At 36.9% G+C, this 20,221-nt stretch overlaps 1 protein-coding gene and 1 pseudogene across 22 annotated transcripts in view; one reads left to right on the forward strand and one right to left on the reverse strand.

Moving 5' to 3' along the window:
- The window catches only part of Ptk2 (protein tyrosine kinase 2), a 333,580-nt gene that overhangs the window by 44,207 nt on the left and 269,152 nt on the right, over positions 1 to 20,221 (forward strand). The gene's annotated exons all lie outside the window — the stretch shown is intronic.
- LOC100722646 (F-box only protein 9-like) lies at positions 3,687 to 4,822 on the reverse strand (annotated as a pseudogene).

A 20,221-nucleotide genomic window follows, 5' to 3' on the forward strand; every position in this document is an offset into this window, starting at 1 on the left:
TATTAGTGATGACTGGATGGTCTATCAAAATGCTGTATATTCTTGGTGAACTTCTTATCTTTTGGGGAGAAAGAATACAGTGGAGGATATTTTCTTGAAAGTAAAGAATAGTTTAAACTTCTGGGGCAAATAAGTTGGTGTGTCTTTGAATTCTGGTTTCTAAGAATAGTACCAGGCGTATAAAATAGGTATTCAGTACATGAGCAACTAAAAAAAAAAACAAAAAAAAACCAAAACGGAGCACTGCTTTTGTATATACTATTCCCCACTCCAGTTCTGAGGTTGAGTCTAGGGCCTGACATAGGAGAAGTAAGTGCCTCAATACTGAACTACATCCCCTTATCCCTTCTAAACTTTTTTAAAATTATGGGACAATGTCTTGCTAAATTTCCCTGGATGGCTTGAATTTGTAATCTTCCTGCTTCAGGCTCTAGGTAGCTGTGATTATAGGTGTGCACGACTGTGTCTGGCTGCATATTACTCTTGTAGCAAGCATTCTATTTACTTCTGAAATGTGATAGCTAAATGAGAAGTGGTCCTCTCCATAGCTTCTTCAGTCATGTGAGGGAGAGTAGTAATTCATTGATTATAGTACAGTGGAATGAATCGTGTGCTAGAGGTATGTCTACCCAAGGTAGTATGTCCACATCAGTCTTCAGTGGGAGAGGGATTGTGGAAGGCTTCCTGGTAAAACTTGAAGTGTGAAGGGCTAAGAGGAGTAAGCTAGGTGGAGGAAAGAGCCTCTAGGCAGAAGAACCAGCGTAAATTAAGGCGTGGTCATCAGAAGTAGTAGCAGGTGGGGTTGTGGGAAAAAGAACCCTTCTCCACTGTTAAGTGTGGACTGGTACAATCACTTTGGAAATCAGTATGGAGATCCCTCAAAAAGTTAGGATTAGAAGTTCCATTCAACCCAGCTATTCCCCTTCTGGGTATTTTCCCAGAATTGAAAACTTCATAGCACAGTGATATATGTGCATCCATGTTTATAGCAGCACGATTTGTAATAGCTAAATCTTGAAAACAACCAAAACATCCATCAACTGAGGAGTGGATAGAGAAGATGTATTTTTATTTAAGGGGATACTACTCAACCATAAAGAATGATAAATTTGTGGCTTTTGTAGATAAATGGACGCAACTATACTCATAAGTGAAATGAATCAGATATGCGTGTGTAAACACTGTCATGTCTTGCTAGTGTAAGAAACTGAGTGAGTGAGATCCAAAAATTACAGTTGATACAGTAAAAGAAAAAGAAATTGCTCAAAGGGAAATATATTGTTTGATCAATCTTGCATGCCTTATCTGGTCGCCTGAGCAATTACTTTGAGTACAACAGTGTGTAATATAATAACCATTGTTAAATTCCTATCATTTTGTTTTGAAATTCTATATTGCCATTGTTTTTGTTGTTGTTGTCATCATCATCTTGGTTTTGTTATTTAATTGTTTGCTTCTTGATTTTTTTGTTTTGTCTTTAAAAAGTAAAAAACGAATTGAATTCAGTAAAGAAAAAAGTAATAGCAGGACACAAAGAAGAATTATGATCTTACCATAGAAAGGAAATGAGGAGGGTTTGAAAATGATGTAGGGCACTAGTGGTTTGGTTATGTGTGTGCCTGTGTCTGTCTCTTGTTTTTGTGTTTGTGTGTGTGTGTGTGTGTGTGTGTGTGTGTGTGTGTCTGCCTGCCAGCAAAATCTTCTCTATCCTCTTAGGAAGGATGGGGATGAAGCATATCAGGAGTACATAAAAGTTTAGAATGTGTGCTTTGTGCAGTATAGGGAACAGAGTTGGAAAGCTACTAAAAAGCAGAGAAATCCTACTATCCTCAAGTAATGGGAGATACTAAGGACTGAAGCAAGTGCGTAATTCAATTTAGGAACGGTTATTCTGCTACTGTTTAAGAATTAAAGGGGACACCATAATAAGAGACTAGTTTGGAGATTATTCCAACATTATAACTTGAACTAAGTCCATAATAGTGGGATTGGAGAGGAAAGTTGAATTCCACATTCACTGGAGAGGTCTTGGATCTGAGTAATCAGTGAGGTAGAAGAGTTGAAGACATGAACTAGATTAGGTGACAGATTATGGTTAAGGGCATGATTTTGGGGGGTTAGTCATACCTGAACTTGGTTTTCTCTCGGCTAAGTCAGTACTTGTATAACTTTTGAAAATTTGATATTTCTTCTAAATAAATATGAACTCCTTAAAATGTGTTTCTGGAATAATTCCTTGAGAAGTGATCTTCAAAGACCTGGTGTGGTACTCCCTTATCTTTGCACAGAACACAGTGGATGGATAGAGTTGAGAGGAGATCCTATAGTTGTAGACTGTTCACTGGCATAAGGGGCTATATTCATAGCAAAGGAATGTAAACAATGGAAAGAGAAGCAGGGCCTAAATTTTATATCAGTAGTGTCAGTGATCTATAACAGGAGTCAGCATACTATAGGTCATGGGCCAAATCTGCTTTTGTCAATATCTTTTGGTTGGAACAGTGTCACACTGAATTGTGTATAAGTATGTTATAGTGTTACTTTTGTGCTGTGGTGGTAAACTGAATAGTTACAAAAGGGACCATGTGTCCCACAGAACCTTAAATAATTATTATCTATGCTTTACAGAAGAAATTTGCTGATCTCTAGCCTATAGGAATATTCTAGTGAAAGGGTCCATTATACAGGTAGACTTACACTGTTCACTTCAAAAAGAAGTGTGGGCTATAAGTTAAAATTTGGTAATCCTTAGCAGACAGATAATAACTGCAGCTGTGGAGGATAAGAGAAGTTCCTCAGAAATAGTATAGAGTAGTGGTGGTGAACATAGTGCATGTGTGCCTCAGCCAGTTGTTTGTTACCACTGAAAGGTTTAAAAGGTGCACCATCACTGGCACAGAGAAAAGAGAAAAGGACAAACAGAGTGCATTTGCCATGAGCAGGTGTTGGAGAAGGAGAATCCATAGCGTAATGGACTCTGGGCATTCTTGGATGCTGGTGCAGAGTTTTCTTTACATGTTTACCGTGAGGTTGCTGTCTTATACACAGGCTTCAGAGCCATGCAGTATGGCAAGTTTGCATACAAGGAAATATTTCTTTCCTTGAAAAAAAAACATTTATTAATGATCTTTGTTGGTTAAACAGTTTCAAACAAATCCAGAACAGGTTTTCACATTTTGAACCTTTAGTTCAAAGCACTGTGCCATGCGGGAAATAAAATATTATCCAGTTAAGTGTTAGGATGATCAGGCAGAAGATGACCAAAAATAACATGTTTCCACCTCATTTAAGGGTTTTCACAAGATAAATGTACTTAGGCAACTTATTATAGTATCAAAACAAAATACCCAAGTACCATCTGTTTCTTTAAATTAAAAAAAACCGCACTAATTTGTACTCTCTTGGTTTTTTTGAGAAAGGGTTTCACTGTATAGGTCAGACAGGCCTTGAACTCACTTTGTTGCTCAGGCTGACCTTGAACTGACAGCAATTCTCTTGTCTCAGCCTTCCTGAGTACTGGGATTATCAGCATGCATCACCACACCTTGTGACATTTATACTGTTTAAGAGAATTCTAACAACCTAAAATGTGTTCTAATCCCCCCATACATATAAATTTAGATGCTCTTTTGTGCTGTATGCTTTTTATTCACGCAACAGTGGAGGGACTTGGCCTGACTGAGACTTTACAGAGACCTGAGAAAGTGGTGTAGCTCCTCACTCAAAAAGAACAAGGGAGTGTACTTCTTAATCTCAGAAGTACTGAAGTCTCACCAGTTGATTTGTAAGTTATGTGGGAAGAACGATGGATCTGAATGAGTGTTCAACCTCTGGTGGCCACTGGAACACAGCTGTAGCCCCGCATGAAAACTATGCTCTGATTTTTATAGGGGAATACAATGAAAATACCTGTATTTGTAATGAAGTGGTTTTTCTCATTTTAGTTATTACAGCAGATACTTTGGCCTGATTGTCTGTATCTTGTGACAAGCAATAATGACCCAGTAGAGTCTCATCGGTTCTGGTATTCCTACTTCTTAAGCAGGGAACAACAGACTGAGGCTCTTTAGAGGTCCTCAACATTATCTCATAGCCACTGGGAAAGAATCTTATGTACCTGTACTATTCCATTTGGTGCTATACTCTATAGAAACCATCAAGAGACTTATTTCCCTTGATGAATAATATTTGGTTTCACTTATACACACTTCATGAAACTGAACATAGGGCTCTTCTAAAAACATCTCTCTCCAGGATGTGTATGAAACAAGTTTAATAGCTTCTGCCTCATGCTTTCAGGCAGGCCAGCCAGTGCTGATGTGAGTCTGACTGCTCCCAACCTCAGGCTGCTGCAGCTTGAGCGCAGACTTCTAAAATGTGAGCTGCTACTGGAAGTAGGGCAAGAGATCTGCCATCTTGCTATCACCATCCTCTTCAGTGATGATTGTAACACCCCCATGTAATCTTGAACTCTATATTATGTACAAGTTGTGTAGTCCTATGATAAAATTTGATGGCTTCTTAAAGAACTCCACTTTGTTCTGCTTTTAGAAAGAATTCTTGAGCAACCTCCTCCCCTTTTTTGCCAGTTCTTGTTTTTCTTTGCCCTGTGCTGTTCCTTTTAGCAGAGAGCCTCTTGCTGCTCTGCAAGGTTGAATTTCTACAGTGTTGGTGCCTACCTCTGGGGAAGTTCAAACAGCCCCTGAGCTTGGAACGTTTGGAGTTGTGCCTTCAGGTCTGTTTCAGCGGGACTTTCATTTTCTTCTTCTCGTGCTCTGGCAGTATCTGTATAACAGTCTTCCTCAGCTTGTGCCATGCTCTTGGGTTGTAAGGCCAGCTGGCTGGGTGGCAATCTACCCTTGGCATTGCTTCTCAGGGAGGGCTCAGTGTCCAATGTCTGCTCCCCATTTTCTGCAACGGGGCTGAGCTGAGTTCTCTGTCAGAGAAGCATACCAGACAGTGGCAGTAACCATGGGCCCTGCCGGTGGAAACCATCTTCCTGGGGCAGGGGCTATTGAGGCTAAGCTGAGGCAGCGGGAGCTGGAGACAAGACCTTAAATGAAAATTTTAAATCACACATATTCTAGAGTTTAAAGACACACTTGGTAAATTAGTAAAGAGCAGGAGGTTTTCCTAAACAACAAAACAATTGCATTGTGAAGTTAGAAGATAAAACTGTTTTGCTGTTTTTTTGCCAAAATTTTCTTACTGTGCTTTTATTTTACCTTTAAAATAATGCCAGGTACTTTTTGACAGGTGAGCTTTTTTTGTTGGATATTAAACTGTGAGACTGTTACTTGGATTCTGTGAGAACCATGATGATCTATTTGGTTGCTAAACTTTTTGCTGGGTATTGAACCAGGAGGAATCTATTTTTTTTTTCTTTTTCATTTTTTTAACAGTACCAGGGATCGAACTCACGACTGCCTGCTTACAAGGCAGGCGCTTATGCCACTGAGCTAAATCCCCAGCCCCCGAGGAATCTATTTTGATGGGTATTAAACTATGCGATCATGCCTTGGTTTCTTAGGTGCAAGGCAAGCACTGAACCATACCCCACAGACCTCACAAGTAGAATTTAAAAAGATCTTTCAGTGAGCATATACCCATCTTTTTGAGACCCTAAAGCAGAAATATAAGTATGTAGATTATGTATAGAAATCACTTCTGAGGGGAAAATAACAATCTGATTCTTGTGTTTAAAAAGATACATGGGTGTAATGACATTTGTGTAAGAAAATTGCTAGCCAGGGCTGGGGATTTAGCTCAGCGGCATAAGCGCCTCCCTGGCAAGTGCGAGGTCGTGAGTTCGATCCCCGTACCACCAAAAAAAAAAAAAAAAAAGAAAACTGCTAGTCTTACTCCTTTTCCTTGAAACATAGTTTTAACTTCTGTAACAGTATTTTTTGGTTTTTGTTATAGTTTTATTCCGTATTATATATCTCTTATGTTATGGTTAACTTTTGCTTAAACTGTAACAGTGGGATCATACTGTATTTTGTGATGATTGATCTATGACCAAGATGACCCTATAAAACAATGGAGGAGCGACAACTTTTCAATAAATGGTTCTGGGCCTTTTGGGTATCTGTCTGGGGAAAAAATGCAATAATTGCTTCCACAGAATAAGCAAAATCTAATTTCAACTGAATTTCTAAAGGAAATGTAAAGGATTAAAAAAATGGTACAGTAGTGATGCTCAATGAAATGTGAGCCATAAATGATTTAAAATTTTATTGAAATAATGTTTAAAAATAAAAAAGTAGCAGGTATTTATGATAATTAACTTGATGAGAACTTACAAAGTAAATAAATGAGGTGGACTGCAGGGGGAGAACAAGAAGTCAACAAAAAACTAAGACGTTCTGTGACCAGGCACTATGCATGGGCTGACTAGGTGAGACCAAGATGCCAGCCCTATCCTGTGAGTCAGTGCCATTTGCAGACTGTGGAAGAGGGGAGAACAAGAAGATAAGACCTCCTGTGAGTCGATGTAATGTGTGGGCTGCCTGGGGGGAGAGCCAGATGTCAGATCCTTGTGTCCAGAGGGCAGGGAGACAAGAAGAGCCAACTCCTCCCTCCATCCTAAGTGACCTGCTGACCTGGAGAAGCACAGGCTCTGATGACAGATAATGAGGTCAAATACAACTTAATGCTTGCAGTGTTTAGTGTTCTACTGACTTCGCGGGCCTAAAGAGGAAGTCTAATCATCTATTAAGAGAATAGCAGTACGCATCGTAGCATATATAGGGTATCTCTTTATGAAGGTGAAGGTGGTAGTCACTGTTAATTGTCTTCTTTTGGTCCTGTATCATTCTTATTGTTTTGTTTGGTTGGGTTTTTATTCTTTATTATATCTGATGGCATGGGCAGCTACTTTCAAGGATAACAGGCTATATTATGGTAGTCTTTTTTTTTTTTTTTTTTTTTCTGTCTTTTTGACACAGGGTCTTGCTGTGCAGTTCAGGCTAGCCTTGAGCTCACTTTGTAGCCCCAGCTGGTCTTGAACTTGCAACCAGTTCTCCTGTCTCAGCCTCCCAAGTGCTGGGATTACAGGTGTGCGCCACCATGCTCAGTTTATGATAGCCATTTTAGATTTACTATTGTCTGTTTTGAAGTCCTATATTGCATTCCTTGTTTTTATTGGTTCTATTCTCTTCCATTTTGTTTGATTTTGGTTTGTCTGTGGGTATAGACAGCTATTTTGAACACAACTAGAGGCATTATGATAACCATTATTGATTTCTTATTTTATTTTGATAACCTGTGTCACTTGCACTGTCTTTGATTGGCTTTAGTCTCTTGTTTTGCTTGGTTTTATTCTCTTTAAAATAAAATGTAAAAAAATGAATGTGATGCTGGCAACTAAGTTTTTTTGTTTGTTTTTTTACAAGGGAGGTGGAGGTGAATGGTGGGGATTGAGATGTATTATTTATGGTACATGTACAAATTCCCACAATAAATGTAACCATTCTGTACTAAAAACATGTTTTGTTTTGTTTTTGGTATTGAGGATTGAACTAATGACCTCGCACTTGCCAGGCAGGCGCTTACATGGCTGAGCTAAATCCCCACCCCTGAAAACATGTATTAATAAGAATAAAAAATTAAAAGAAATAAATGAGATTGATGACAGTAATTTATTTTACCCAATAATGGCCAAAATACATTTAACATGTGAAATCAGTATAAGATTTATGCAAGTTTTTTGTAAGGGTAGTTCAATATTTTTCAGTTAATGTGTGTTCTACACTGACATCTCAGTGCTAGATATATGTGAAGTGCTCTCTTGTGTGTGACTGGTGGCTTCTATGTTGGATAGCCAGGTTTTAGAGGATAGTGATGAGTAATATCTTCATATGTGTAGAACAGGGATGGCAGAACTTTGAATGATATAGACAGCCTATTGAAGCATGTGTGCCATGGGTTCACCACCACTGGTCTAGAAACAAAAACTCATAAAAGAAAAAAATGATTAATTGTTGTGCTATATTAAAGACAGAATGTTACATTTTTCAAAATTCATTAGTAAAATAAAAGGCAAGCTATAGTGGGAGAATATATTGGCAAATTACAGTCCAAGAGGGTTTGTACCAAAAATATGTCACTATCAATAAAGGCAGTTAGCCAGTGGAAGAGTGACTGGGAGATTAAAGAGCCACACTGTAAAAGGAAGATGAATAAAATGTATTGCCATGTGGGTTTGTCATTTTCTTCTTATGATTCTGTCTGTCTGTCCTGCTCTTAGTTACTCTGTAGTATAGGTTTAGAATTGTATCTTCTTGTTGAACTAAACCTTTATCATGAATAAATATCTTTTTGTCTCTGAAAAATGTTTTCTTATAGAATCTATTTTATTCAATATTAATATAGTGGTGGCAATTTTAATTTGATAGCCTTTCACTTTTTAAAAAATTGAGTTTATTGGCATTTTAGTTATGCATAATAATTATATTCATTATAGGGAATTCATCCTGTACGCGATATACCTTGGTTCTTTTTTCCCCCCATTCCTCTAACTTCCCTTCAGCTCCTTTTCCCCTCTTTGTTTATGGAAGATTTGTTTCTATTTTTCTTTTGTCATTTTTTTTTCTTTTCCCATCCCCCTATCTCTAGCTCCTCTTCCCATTTGAATGTTGTTTTACACAATATCTATTACACATTTTGATTCTTATTTACATTTTCTGTTTCTCATACCATATACACATGTGTTCAACTTACTGCACTTAAAAGTATGGCCTCAAGGTACATCTATTTAGCTAAAAATGTCTCAAGCTTATCCTTCTTCCTGACTGAGCAGTATTCCATTGTTTCAAAAAACTCACATCTTCATCCATTCATTAGTTGATGGGGGTTTGGACTGTTTCAAGAGTCAACTATTACAAACAGCTGCTGTAAACATGAGTGTACATATATTGCTATGGTATGATGCTTTAAACTCTTTTGGGAAGATACCAAGAAGAGGAATAGCTGGGTCCAATGGAACCTGTAGTCCAATTTTTTGAGGAATCTCCACGCTGACTTTCACAGTGGTTGCACAAGTATATACTCCTAGCAACAGTGGAGAAAGGTTCTTTTATCTCCCCAGTCCTGCCAAGATTTTTTATCAGTTGATTTCTTGATAACAGCTATTCTTTTCTGAGATGAGATGGAACCTCAGTGTTTTGTAATTTGCATTTCTTGAATGACCAATGAGGTTGAACATTTTTTAAATATATATTTAACAGTTTCTACTTCTTCTTCTGAGAAGTGTGTATTTCTCTCAAATGCCCATTTTTTGGTTGGGTCTTTAAATTAGAGGTTCTGATTTTTTTTTTGAATTCTCTATGTAGTTTAGATATTTGTCTTTTGAGGAACAATTTGCAACAGTTTTTCCCCACACTGGGTTGTCTCTTCACTCTATTGGTAGTTTTTCTTGCTGTGCAGAAGCTTTTTAGTAAGATGAGATCCCAGTTGATTGTTTGCGATAGTCTGTGTACAATTGGATTTTGTTCATGAAGTCTTGGCCTATACCAGTGTCTTCAAGAGTTCTACCTATTTGGGGTGGAGCAAAGATGGCGAATAGATAACAACTGGCTACAGAGGCTCTCTGAGATAGTCAACTTAGAATTCAACATAATAAAGCGTGGGGAGCCCCAAACAGAGGGAGATGAATTCTCTCGTCCCAAGAAGAAATTAAGGTAAGAAGAAACAACCAAACATATAGTAACAGTGTTATTATTGGAACAGCTAAAGGTTCAGTGCTCCTGTCGCAGCAGGTGACTTGCTGGGCCATCCGAGCCGAGGTCCCGCCGCAACATGCCGAGCCATCCAAGGTCTTGCCACTTTGACTCACTGGAGCCTCAGTGACACTGAGATCAGCGATTGATGAGACGAATGGTGCCTGCATCAGCCTGTGATGAGTGATGGGAGTGGAGGCATTCCACAGAAAGGGGGACTCCGGTGGATGACATTCTGGGACCAGGCAGGATTGGCAAGTACAAGGGGCAGCAGTGACTTCAGTCAGTTGTTCCCTTCCAGAACGGGATTGGAATGAACTAGGCCTGGGTCACGTCACCTGGCTGAGACCCAATAGGTTATCCGAAATCAAGTCCCTATGTGGTGGCACACATTAACCCAGTGAAGCCTCAGAAGTTTGACTGACCTGGAGGGGAGGTGAGGCAAAGTAATACAGTGCAGGATACAGCAGCTTGACTGATGCGGAGGGGAGGGGCTAGCATATGCTGTTCCTTTCTGCAACTCACTAGCACACTGCAGTGGGAAGGGTTATCTAGCCAGCATGCTTCAGAAGAATTGTAACCAAGAAAGAAAGAAACTGGGGCCTCATGGAAGAAGCAAAAAAGATGGGAAGAGGAAGCAACAAGAAAAAGTCCCCAGGTCCCAACCCTGAGAACATTGACCCAGAACAGGTAAATACAAAGGAGAATGAGAACAGCAAACATGCAGTATCAGATACGGCACCAGTGGACATAAAGAGATACCTTCGGGACCTCATAGACGAGTTCAAAAGTGAAATATTTAGCCAAGCAAAGCAAGATGTAAGAAGATTAATAAAAGAGATACTAAGCACCCCTCAAGCAGACACAGACAGAAGAAGAGAGGAACTCAAACAAAGGAGAGAACCATTTGATGAAGAATATAAAAAATAGAATAAATGAAGAGATTACAAGGAAATTAAAAACTCTATGGAAAGATGGCAAATCTGCTTGAAAGAAACTAAGGATAGATTATCCAAACTGGAGGACAATTTGGCAATGTAGGATTATGAAAGGGAAAACTTTTTAAAAATAACAAGTAAACAAGCAGTAACAATACAAAGGCTAGAAGACGATAAGAGGATCTATAACTTGAGAATAAAGAATGTGAATGAAGAAGCAGGGGTATAAACAAAGGAACTACAAAGGCTATTCACAGAAATAATTAAGGAAAATTTCCCAAACATAGGAAAAGGAAGTGATATTCTGATGTATATGAGGCATACAGAACTCCAGCCACGTACAACCAAAACAGAGCTACACCCAGATATATAATAATCAAGATCCCAGAAATTCAGTATAAGAACAGAATATTAAAAGCTGTTAGAGACAAGAAACAGATCGCCTATAAAGGAAGGCCCCTCAAAGTAACAGCAGACTTCTCGACACAGACCATAAAGTCAAGAAGAGCCTAAATAAATATTCCAAGCCCTGAAAGAAAATAACCTCCAGCCCAGATTGATATACCCTGCTAACTTGTCTCTAGAAATTAATGGAGAAACAAGATGCTTCCAAGACAAAGAGGAACTTGGGAAATTGGCATCCACCAGTCCAACTCTACAGAGAATACTAAAGGGCATTCTAGAGAGAGAGAAAGTACTAGAATTCTAGGAACAGTGGCAGAGAGGCCTCAATGAATGAAGCAGAAAACAGAATGAAGTAGATAAGCAGACAATGGGTGGCAAAAAACAGCATAACAAAAATGAGGCAGAGAAGATTTTATTCAAGACTGATATGATTGATAGTATCAAGTCTGAGAGTATACACAACTACACTGAAGATGACAAGACTCTATGATACACATTCTGGTTTGATAACTGCCTGTTTTTGAAGTTCTATACTAAATACAAAGTTGTGTTTTTATTAATACTGTTATATACTGATATATTCAATTATCCTATGTCTGATGATATAGCCAATCCTATTGAAGATAACAAGAGACAACACAGGAACCATGGTAGAACTCTTTGTACAATGGTCTTACATGTTTTTTTCATTTCATGTGTTTATAGGAATATGTTTTGTTTTGTTTCTCCCTCTAATATAGAAAGGATAGAAATACATGTTAAGACTCATGCATGTGTAGAATCTATAAGCAGTTTATGAGAACTGATCTTATGATGAAATGAACAGATACTTTGAAGAAAAAGATACATTAAAATACCCAGTGCTGATCCTGGAGTGTTATAATATGAAACCCAGTAATAGTATTATTCTTTGTTCAGAGTGGTATTAGCCTGCTTGGGTTTGTTCAATCTCAACATAATTGAAGATATGGATAACTGCATGGATGTTTAAGTGTATAGGATTGATAACCATATTTCTAAGTTTTTGTTGGATAGTTGAACAGAACTGGTTGCAATCTCACTGTTTGAATCCCCACTTTATAAGCTCCACTTTAGTATCTTGAATAACTATGTGTGAGAAGACAATCTGTAATCATCAACTAATGATTTTTTACTGTTTATTTTTTTCTTTCAAAGTATGTATTATTTCTACCCATTTTCTTTTTGTTTAGTCTTCCTTTAGTTTTGTTTAGTCTTCCTTTAAATTAAAAAAAAGACACTACATTACCCAGTGCTGATCACGAAGTGTCATGATGTGAAATCCAGCAATACTATCATTCTTTGTTCAGAATGATTTTAACCTGCTTTAGTTTGTTTAATCTAAACATAAATGAAGATGTGGATAACTGCATGTATGTTGAAGTGTATAGGATTGACAACCATGTTACTAAGTTTTTGTTGGACAGTTGAACAGAACTGTTTACAGTCTTTTTTTTTTTTTACATTTTTTTTTTCTTTTTCCTTTTTGTCGGTACCAGGGATCGAACTCACAACCGCCTGCTTGCAAGGCAGGTGCTTATGCCACTGAGCTAAATCCCCAGCCCCTACAGTCTTGTTGTTTGAATTCCCACTTTATATGTTCCACTTTTGTACCTTAAACAACTATTTGTAAAACGACAATATGTAAACATCAACTAGTGATTTCTTACTATTGTTTTCCTCTGAACATATGTATTATTTCTACCTATTTTCTGTTTTGTTTAGTGTTTCTTTAAATAAAATTTTTAAAAAAGATTTCTACCTGTTTTATCTTCCAGGAGATTTAGCATTTCTGTTTTAATATTTAGATCTTTGATCTGTATTGATTTCAGTTTACTGCATGGTAAAACGTAAGAGTCTAATTTTAATCTTTGGCATGTGGAAAGCTAGTTTTTCAGCCCCGTTTACCAGAAGCTTTCTCCCAGTGAAGGTGTTTGGGTCCTTTGTCAAAGAAAAGTTGACTGAGTATATTTGGAGTTGTTTCTGCATCTTCTAACCTGTTCTCCCCCTGCCCCATTGCCAATACTGTGCTATTTTATCACAGTGGCTTTGTAGTATAATTTCAACTCAGGAATTATGCTTCCCTGGACTTACTTTTATTGCCCAGAAATTCTTCTAGTTTCAAATGAATTTCAGGGTTGGCTTCTTTAATTTTGTGAGACATGCTGTTGAAAATTTGAGCAGAATTGCATTAAATCTGTTTAACAATTTTGGATGTATGGCCAGGATAGCTTTCTGTTTTCTGATACCCTATTCAATCTCCTTTTTAAGAGTACTGTAATTTGCAATGCAGAAGTCTTTTATTTCCTTTGTTAGATTGATTCCTATGTATTTCATTTGGATGCTGTTGTGGAAGGTTTTTTTCAGGAAAACATAGGAAAGTTATTGATTTATGAGTATTGGTTTTTTGTCCAGCTATGCTACTGAATTTGATTATTAAATCTAGAAGTCTTTTGGTAGTTCTTGGGGTCTTCAATCGTCCACAAATAATGATAATTTAACTACTTCCTTCTGTATCCTTATTTTTATTTTTCTCTTGTCCAATTGCACTGGCGAAAGTTCCCAGAATTATATTGAGTAAGGATAGTGATAGTGGACATCCTTGTCTTGTTTGTTCCTGATTTTACAGTGAATGCTTTCAACTTTTGTCCATTTAGTATGATGTTGGCTGTTGGTTTGTCATAGATGACTTCTTTCAGATTGAGATAAACACCATCTATTCCAATTTTTTGTAGAGTTTTAGTTATGAATGGATGTTGGACTTTGTCAGATGCTTTTTCTGTGTCTGTGAAGATGATTATATGACTTTCTTTCTTGGCTCTGTTAATATGGTATATTCATACATTGTTTGTGTATCTGGAACCATCCTAGCAGTTGAGTCCTACTTCGTTATGGTGTATAATCTTGATGGTTTGGTGCATTGTTTGCCAATATCTTATTAAGGATATTGCACATATGTTCATTAGAGAGATAAGCTTGTAGTTTTCTTTTCTTTCCTTTTCCTTTTTTTTTTTTTTTTTTTTCGTTTGGTGAGATCCTTCTCTAGTTTTGGTATCAGGTTATGCTTATTTCCAAGAATGAATTTGGGAGTATTGCATCCCTTGCAGTTTCACTAAGAAATTTTAATTACGTGTTCAATTTCACTGACTGATACGGGGTTATTTAGAATTTTTCTACCTTTTTGATTCAGCTTTGGTGATTCATATGTATCTAGGAATCTGTCCATTTCTCCTGTATTTTAGAATACAAGTTCTTAAAATTATTAGAATACAAGTTCTTAAAATAGGTATAGATGATCTTTGGATTTCTGCGAAATCTGTTGTAATTTCACCCTTTTCATTCCTAGTTGCATGGACTGGAGTCTTTTTGTTTTTAAACTTTTTTTGGTTATCGTGGAACTTTCCCACATTACTGTAGATTCCTGTAGTGGGTTCCAGTCTTCTGCCCAGGTTACATTGCACAACAGGAAAGGAAAGAAAGTAGAGAGGTATATAACAGTTATCTGTGACTATCAGTTGTTCTATTGGAACAGAAGGTCTCCACCAGACCATTAGTATTACATCTGAGTGAAGAGCATTTATTAAAGGGCAGTGGATGTTTCCAGGAACAGTAATGGCAACCAGAATAAGGTGGGCTATAAAGATCAAAACATTCCTGCAAAAAAAAAAAAAAAGGACAAGAAAGTTTCTCTAGCTGCTTTATCCTCTTTGGCATGTCTTATCTTGTCTGTGAGTTTAATAGCAGCTTCCATCTGTGACCAGAAAACAACTGGGAATTTCTGTGTTCCAACCTGGCCAAAAAGGGCAGGACAAGGACAGGCTTGGATGTCCCCTAGACTCAATTTGTAATTTGTGGTCCCCAACAGTTGGCTTAGGATTCGTAGATTTAATTTTTCAAAGAACACAGTTTTTGATTCATTGATTCTTGTATACTTTCCTTCTGGGCTTGACTTGTTCTTTTTTTTCTAAAAACTTGAGGTTCAACATTAAGTTGTTTATTTGAGCTTGCTTTATTTTCCTGATATGGGTGTTCACCCCTATTAATTTCCCTTGTAGGACTACTTTCATTGTGTCCAGTTAGTTCCAGTATGTTTTATTGGCATTGTTGTTTAATTGCAGAAACTAATTTTTTATTTATTTTCGTGTGTAACCTATTGATTATTCAGGAGGATGTTATTTAATTTCCATGTGTTTATGAAATCCTTGTGTTTTCTTTTGCTATTGATTTCTAATTTCATTGCACTGTGGTCTGATAATATGCATGATTTCAATTCCTATGCATTTACTTAAGCATGTTCTATGAGTTTGTATATGTTCTGTTTTGGAGAATGTCTCATGAATATGCAGCTGAGAAGAATGTTTTTTGATGATGTGGGGTAGAACACTGTAGACATTTACTAAGCCCTTATGTTCAGAAGTTTGGTACATTCCTAATACTTCATTGTCATTGCCTTTTTTTTTTTTGGATTAGTTCTATTTGTGATAGTGGGATGTTGAGGTCCTCCATTATAGTTGTGTTAGTGCTTATTTGACTTGTTATGTCCATTAATAGTTGTTTTATATAGTTCGATGCAATGGTATTTGGTGGATATATATTTAATACTGTAACTTCTTCTTCTTGTAATAATTCCCTTTACATGAATATAGTGACCTTCTTTGTCTCTCTTCATTAGTCTTGGCTTAAAATCCACTGTCTGCAAATAGAATAGCTACAACTGCTTTTTAGCAGTTACCTGTCACATCGAATGCCATTTTCCATCATCTGAATTTGTCTTTGAGTTTCTTTTTGAGTTCAGTATGTTTCTTATATACAGCATATTGTTGTTTCTGGCTTCTTCATCCATTTTGCCGGTCTGCTTCTTTTGATTGGTTAATCGGGACCATTAATGTTCATGGTTATAACTGATATAAATTGATTTGTTCTTGTCCTATTATTTTCCTGGTGTTGGCTTCCTTTTTCCCCTCTCTGTATTTAATTGTTTGCCTTGCCTGATTGCTTCATTCTTTTGGGGTTTGTGGAGTTGTAATCCTTTTTTGTTTTGTTTTTTTGTCTTTTTCATTTTTATCGGTACGAAGGATTGAACTCACGACTGCCTGCTTGCAAGGCAGGTGCTTATGCCGCTGAGCTAAATCCCCAGCCCCCCCTCCCCCCTTTTTTATCTTTGTGGAATGTCCTTCAGAACATTTTGGAGTGCTGATTTGTTGTTCATGAGTTTCCTTAAGTGTTTTTGTCATGGAAGTATCTTACTTTTCCATCAGTTTGAAAGATAGTTTTTTGGGGTACATCAATCTGAGTACATCTCTTAGAGCTTGAAATACTTCACTCTAAACTCTTCTTGACTCGAGGTTTGGGTTGAGAAGTATACTGCAATACTGAATGGCTTTTCCTTTATAGATGATTTGTTCTTTTATCCAACAGCTTTTAATATTCTTTTGTTGTGCTAAATGTCTGGAATCTTTTTTTTTTTTTTTTTTTTTTTGGTACCAGGAATCGAACTCAAGGCCTTGTGTTTGCCAGGAAGGTGCTATGCCACTGAGCTACAGCCCCAGGCCTAAATAATCTTGAGTATTATATACCTTTGAGTGGATTCATTTGGATCATGTCTACCTGGAGTTCTATATACCTCACTTATCTGTGTGTTAAATTCTTTTTCCCTGCTGGGGATGTTTTCTGCCCGGATATCTGTGAAAAGGTTTTTAAAGTCATTTTTTTCTGTCTCTTGCTTTTTTATGGATTCCAGTGTATTGTATGAGGTTCTTCTTTGCGTCATCTAGCAGCTGCTGAATTTCTTTTTTGTGGCCCCTTGCTATATTTAAGAAATCTATTTATCATTGCTAACCACAATCCTAAGTTACACATCTGAGATTCTGTACTCACATCCATTTATTTTGCTACATATGCTTTCAGTGGTTTTGTTGTTTTTGTTTTTTTTTTTTTTTTTTGAGCTGAGGATCAAAGTCATGACTTGTGCTTGTTAGACAGGCGCTTATGCTGCTGAGCTAAATCTCCAGCCCTCAGTGGTATTTTTAATCTCTTGGATATCTGTTTGAATCTGTTTTATGGATTCTAATTCTTTATTATACTGGGCATTCATGATTTGCATCATTTTCCTAAGCTCATTTATATATTTTTGTTTATCTGCTGTAGAGAAACTATGCTCATCTTTCATTATGGTCATTATCTGTGTAGTTATCTGAGTTTTTTTTTTTTTTTTTTTTTTTTTTCCCTTTCTAGAGTTGCTTTCATCTCTTTGGTGGTGTTCCCACTTCAGAGAGTCCAGGTGATTGGCTTTCAAATTGTTCCATCTCAGTGTCCCCTGGATTTGCCTTTGGTGATTGGGAGTCTGGGGTTGTATCTTGTCTAAATATTCCTTCCTTGTCTGTCTGTCTGTCTGTCTGTCTCTCCCTTTCTCGCTCTCTTTCTCTATCTCTATCTCTATCTCTATCTCTGTCTCTGTCTCTCTCTGTCCGTCTGTCTGTCTCTCTCTCTTAATTCCTGAGTTGATGCTTTTGAATTCCCAATGGTGAGTAGCTTTATTTATAATTTTAGAACCTTGAAGAAGTGAGTACCACTCTGAGGTGTCTTTTGGGTTTTCAGTCTGGTGCAAGATCCTATCAATTTATTGTGATTGGGAAGTTGCTACTTACATGGCCCACCTCTTGGTTCTTTGGCACTGGCCTATAGTATTTTTTTATGACCCTTACCAATCTCAGTCTTGGTATCAGAAAGAATAGCTGGTTAGAAAAATCGTGTTAGTTGTGGTATTTTTTTTACAATGGAGTACTATTCAACTATAAAGAATGATCACATTGAGACATTTATAAATAAGTGGACGCAGCTTGAGACCATATTCATAAGTGAAATAAATCAAACTCACATGTATAAATACTGAATAGTTTCCCTAGTGTAAGAAATGATAAGAGTACATAAAAGTATGTTGTAATCATGATTCCAAATCATATTGGTTTGAAGCCATATAATGTTTTCACTCATTAGTTGCAATACTTTTAACCTGGGTTGTTCGATTTTAGTATCTGTGATAGTACGAATAGCTATTTTGAAGAAAACAACACAACATAAAAGCTAGTGCTGATTTAATATCATCTTGTTTTGAAGTCCCATCAAGCTGTGGCACATCTGTTTCCACTGGTTTTAACATGTTGTATCTTACTTTATTTCACTGTATGCGATAATATAAACAAAATTTTTTATAGGCAAAGAGAAATATAGAAACCGTTGTTCGTTTTCTATTAGCTGGTTCTAAATACCCTGTAATTCTTTCATTCTCTTGAAGAGCTTCACACTGTCTTGATATGCTTGATGCTATAGCATATGAAGTTACACTCAAATAATTCAAGGAAAGAGGCACTATGGTGACTACTATTATGTTAGATTATGTGGTGGTGAAACACAATGATGCTTAAATTGTTTGGTTCTGACCTGTGTTGTTCTGTTACAATGTCCTCTTTTATCTCAGTCTCCCCCCTTTTTTAAAATTAATCTATTTCTTATAGTAACTTTTTTGTTTTCCTATTTACCTGATTTGAACCCCAGTATTGCTCTTCCCATCTTGTTCTGTTTGATTATTCTATATTCTATTTTGTTTGATAGTATCAAGTTTGAGGTTATAGGCAACCACTTTGAAGGCAAGAAGATACATTATAATGTCCATTATGGTTTGACTATTATCTTTTTTTTGAAGTCCTGTAAGGTCTCCAGTGTAGGTTTTATTGGTCTTGTTCTGTACTGTTTTGATCAATTCTATTATACCTGATGAAATAGGCAACTCAGTTTAAAAATAGCAAGAGGCATAATGGTAACCACTTTCCATCACCTGGTATTCTATTTTTGCATCATGTACTATGCCCACCCTTCTGTTCTAACTGACTCTGTTTTGCTTAGTCACGTTTGGTTTTAGTCTCTTAAAAAAAAAGTAATAAGAACTGTGGGAGTAATAAAACCCAAAAAGTGTAATTGTTATTGTAAAAAAGAGAGGAAAGGAAGGTGGACTAAGGGATATAACCACAGGTATGTTTGAGTGTGTAGGATGGAAAACCATATTACTGAGCTTTTGTTGGATCACTGAATGGAACTGTCTCCAATATCACTGTTAAATGTCCACTTTATATGCTTTAATTTTACAATTTGGACAACTGTTTCTAGGAAGACAATGTGTAACCTATTAACTAGTGGTTTCTTACTGTATATTTTTTTTCCTTGAAATTCTGTATTACTTGTACCCTTTCACTGCTTTTTTAAAATGTCCTTTTTTCTCTTTAAATAAAAAAAAATAAGAAAAATCGTGTCTTTGGCTAAAGTGGTACAGTGCACAATAACAGTAGTATCATACACAACCTAGAGGATGACAGACTAGGGTAACTGCTCCTTTAGACACCTAACATAACTATATTTCTTCCACTATTATTTGGTTGTTTTATTATGCATGCGTTCACTTTTGTGGCTTATAGTGTAGTATACTTTTTTATAGTGTACTATTTTTTCCTACTTTGTTTTTTAGTCTCTCCCTTTACTCCTCCCCTCAGTAATGATCCATTTTATACCTGCTGCTTATTTCCCCCATACTTATCCATAGTATTTTAATATTTTCCATGAGGCCTGTTACATCAGCTTGTGTGTTCTTCATGTTTTGTTTTCAGGAGACAGTTTCCTGAAATACACCCTTCTGTGCTAGTTGTTTTTGAGCCTTGTAATTTGTTGCAGTAATTTATTTGCTTTTCTCCAGAGTTATATTTTGTTTATGGTATCTCCTTTTGTTTCTTGGTTGGGGTTTTTATTTTGGTGGGACACATAAGCCAGAGGGCTCTCACTTTGGAAATTACACAGTGTCTTTGGGCAAAGTGAGGAGTGCTCTCTTCAGCATCCTTCTCTCTAGCATGCTGCTCTTCTTGGACTTTTGCTCTCCTGGCTTACAGCAATCATTCTGTCATCTCTCTTCATCTTTGTCCTGAATATTCTTTATCTGTTCTTCATTACTGTTCTTGATTTCTGTATTTTATATCACCTTTATTGTGGTCTGGGGGTTGACCTCAGGCCTTGTGCATAGAGGCAGGCACTCTTTGAGCTACATTCCTATCTATCATTATTCTGAGAGAGGGTCTCCCTAAATTGCTTAGACTGGCT

This window comes from Cavia porcellus, unplaced genomic scaffold (assembly GCF_034190915.1).
Source record: "Cavia porcellus strain 051 isolate PalLab524CR breed Dunkin Hartley unplaced genomic scaffold, mCavPor4.1 scaffold_19, whole genome shotgun sequence".
In the NCBI taxonomy this organism is placed as follows: domain Eukaryota; kingdom Metazoa; phylum Chordata; class Mammalia; order Rodentia; family Caviidae; genus Cavia; species Cavia porcellus.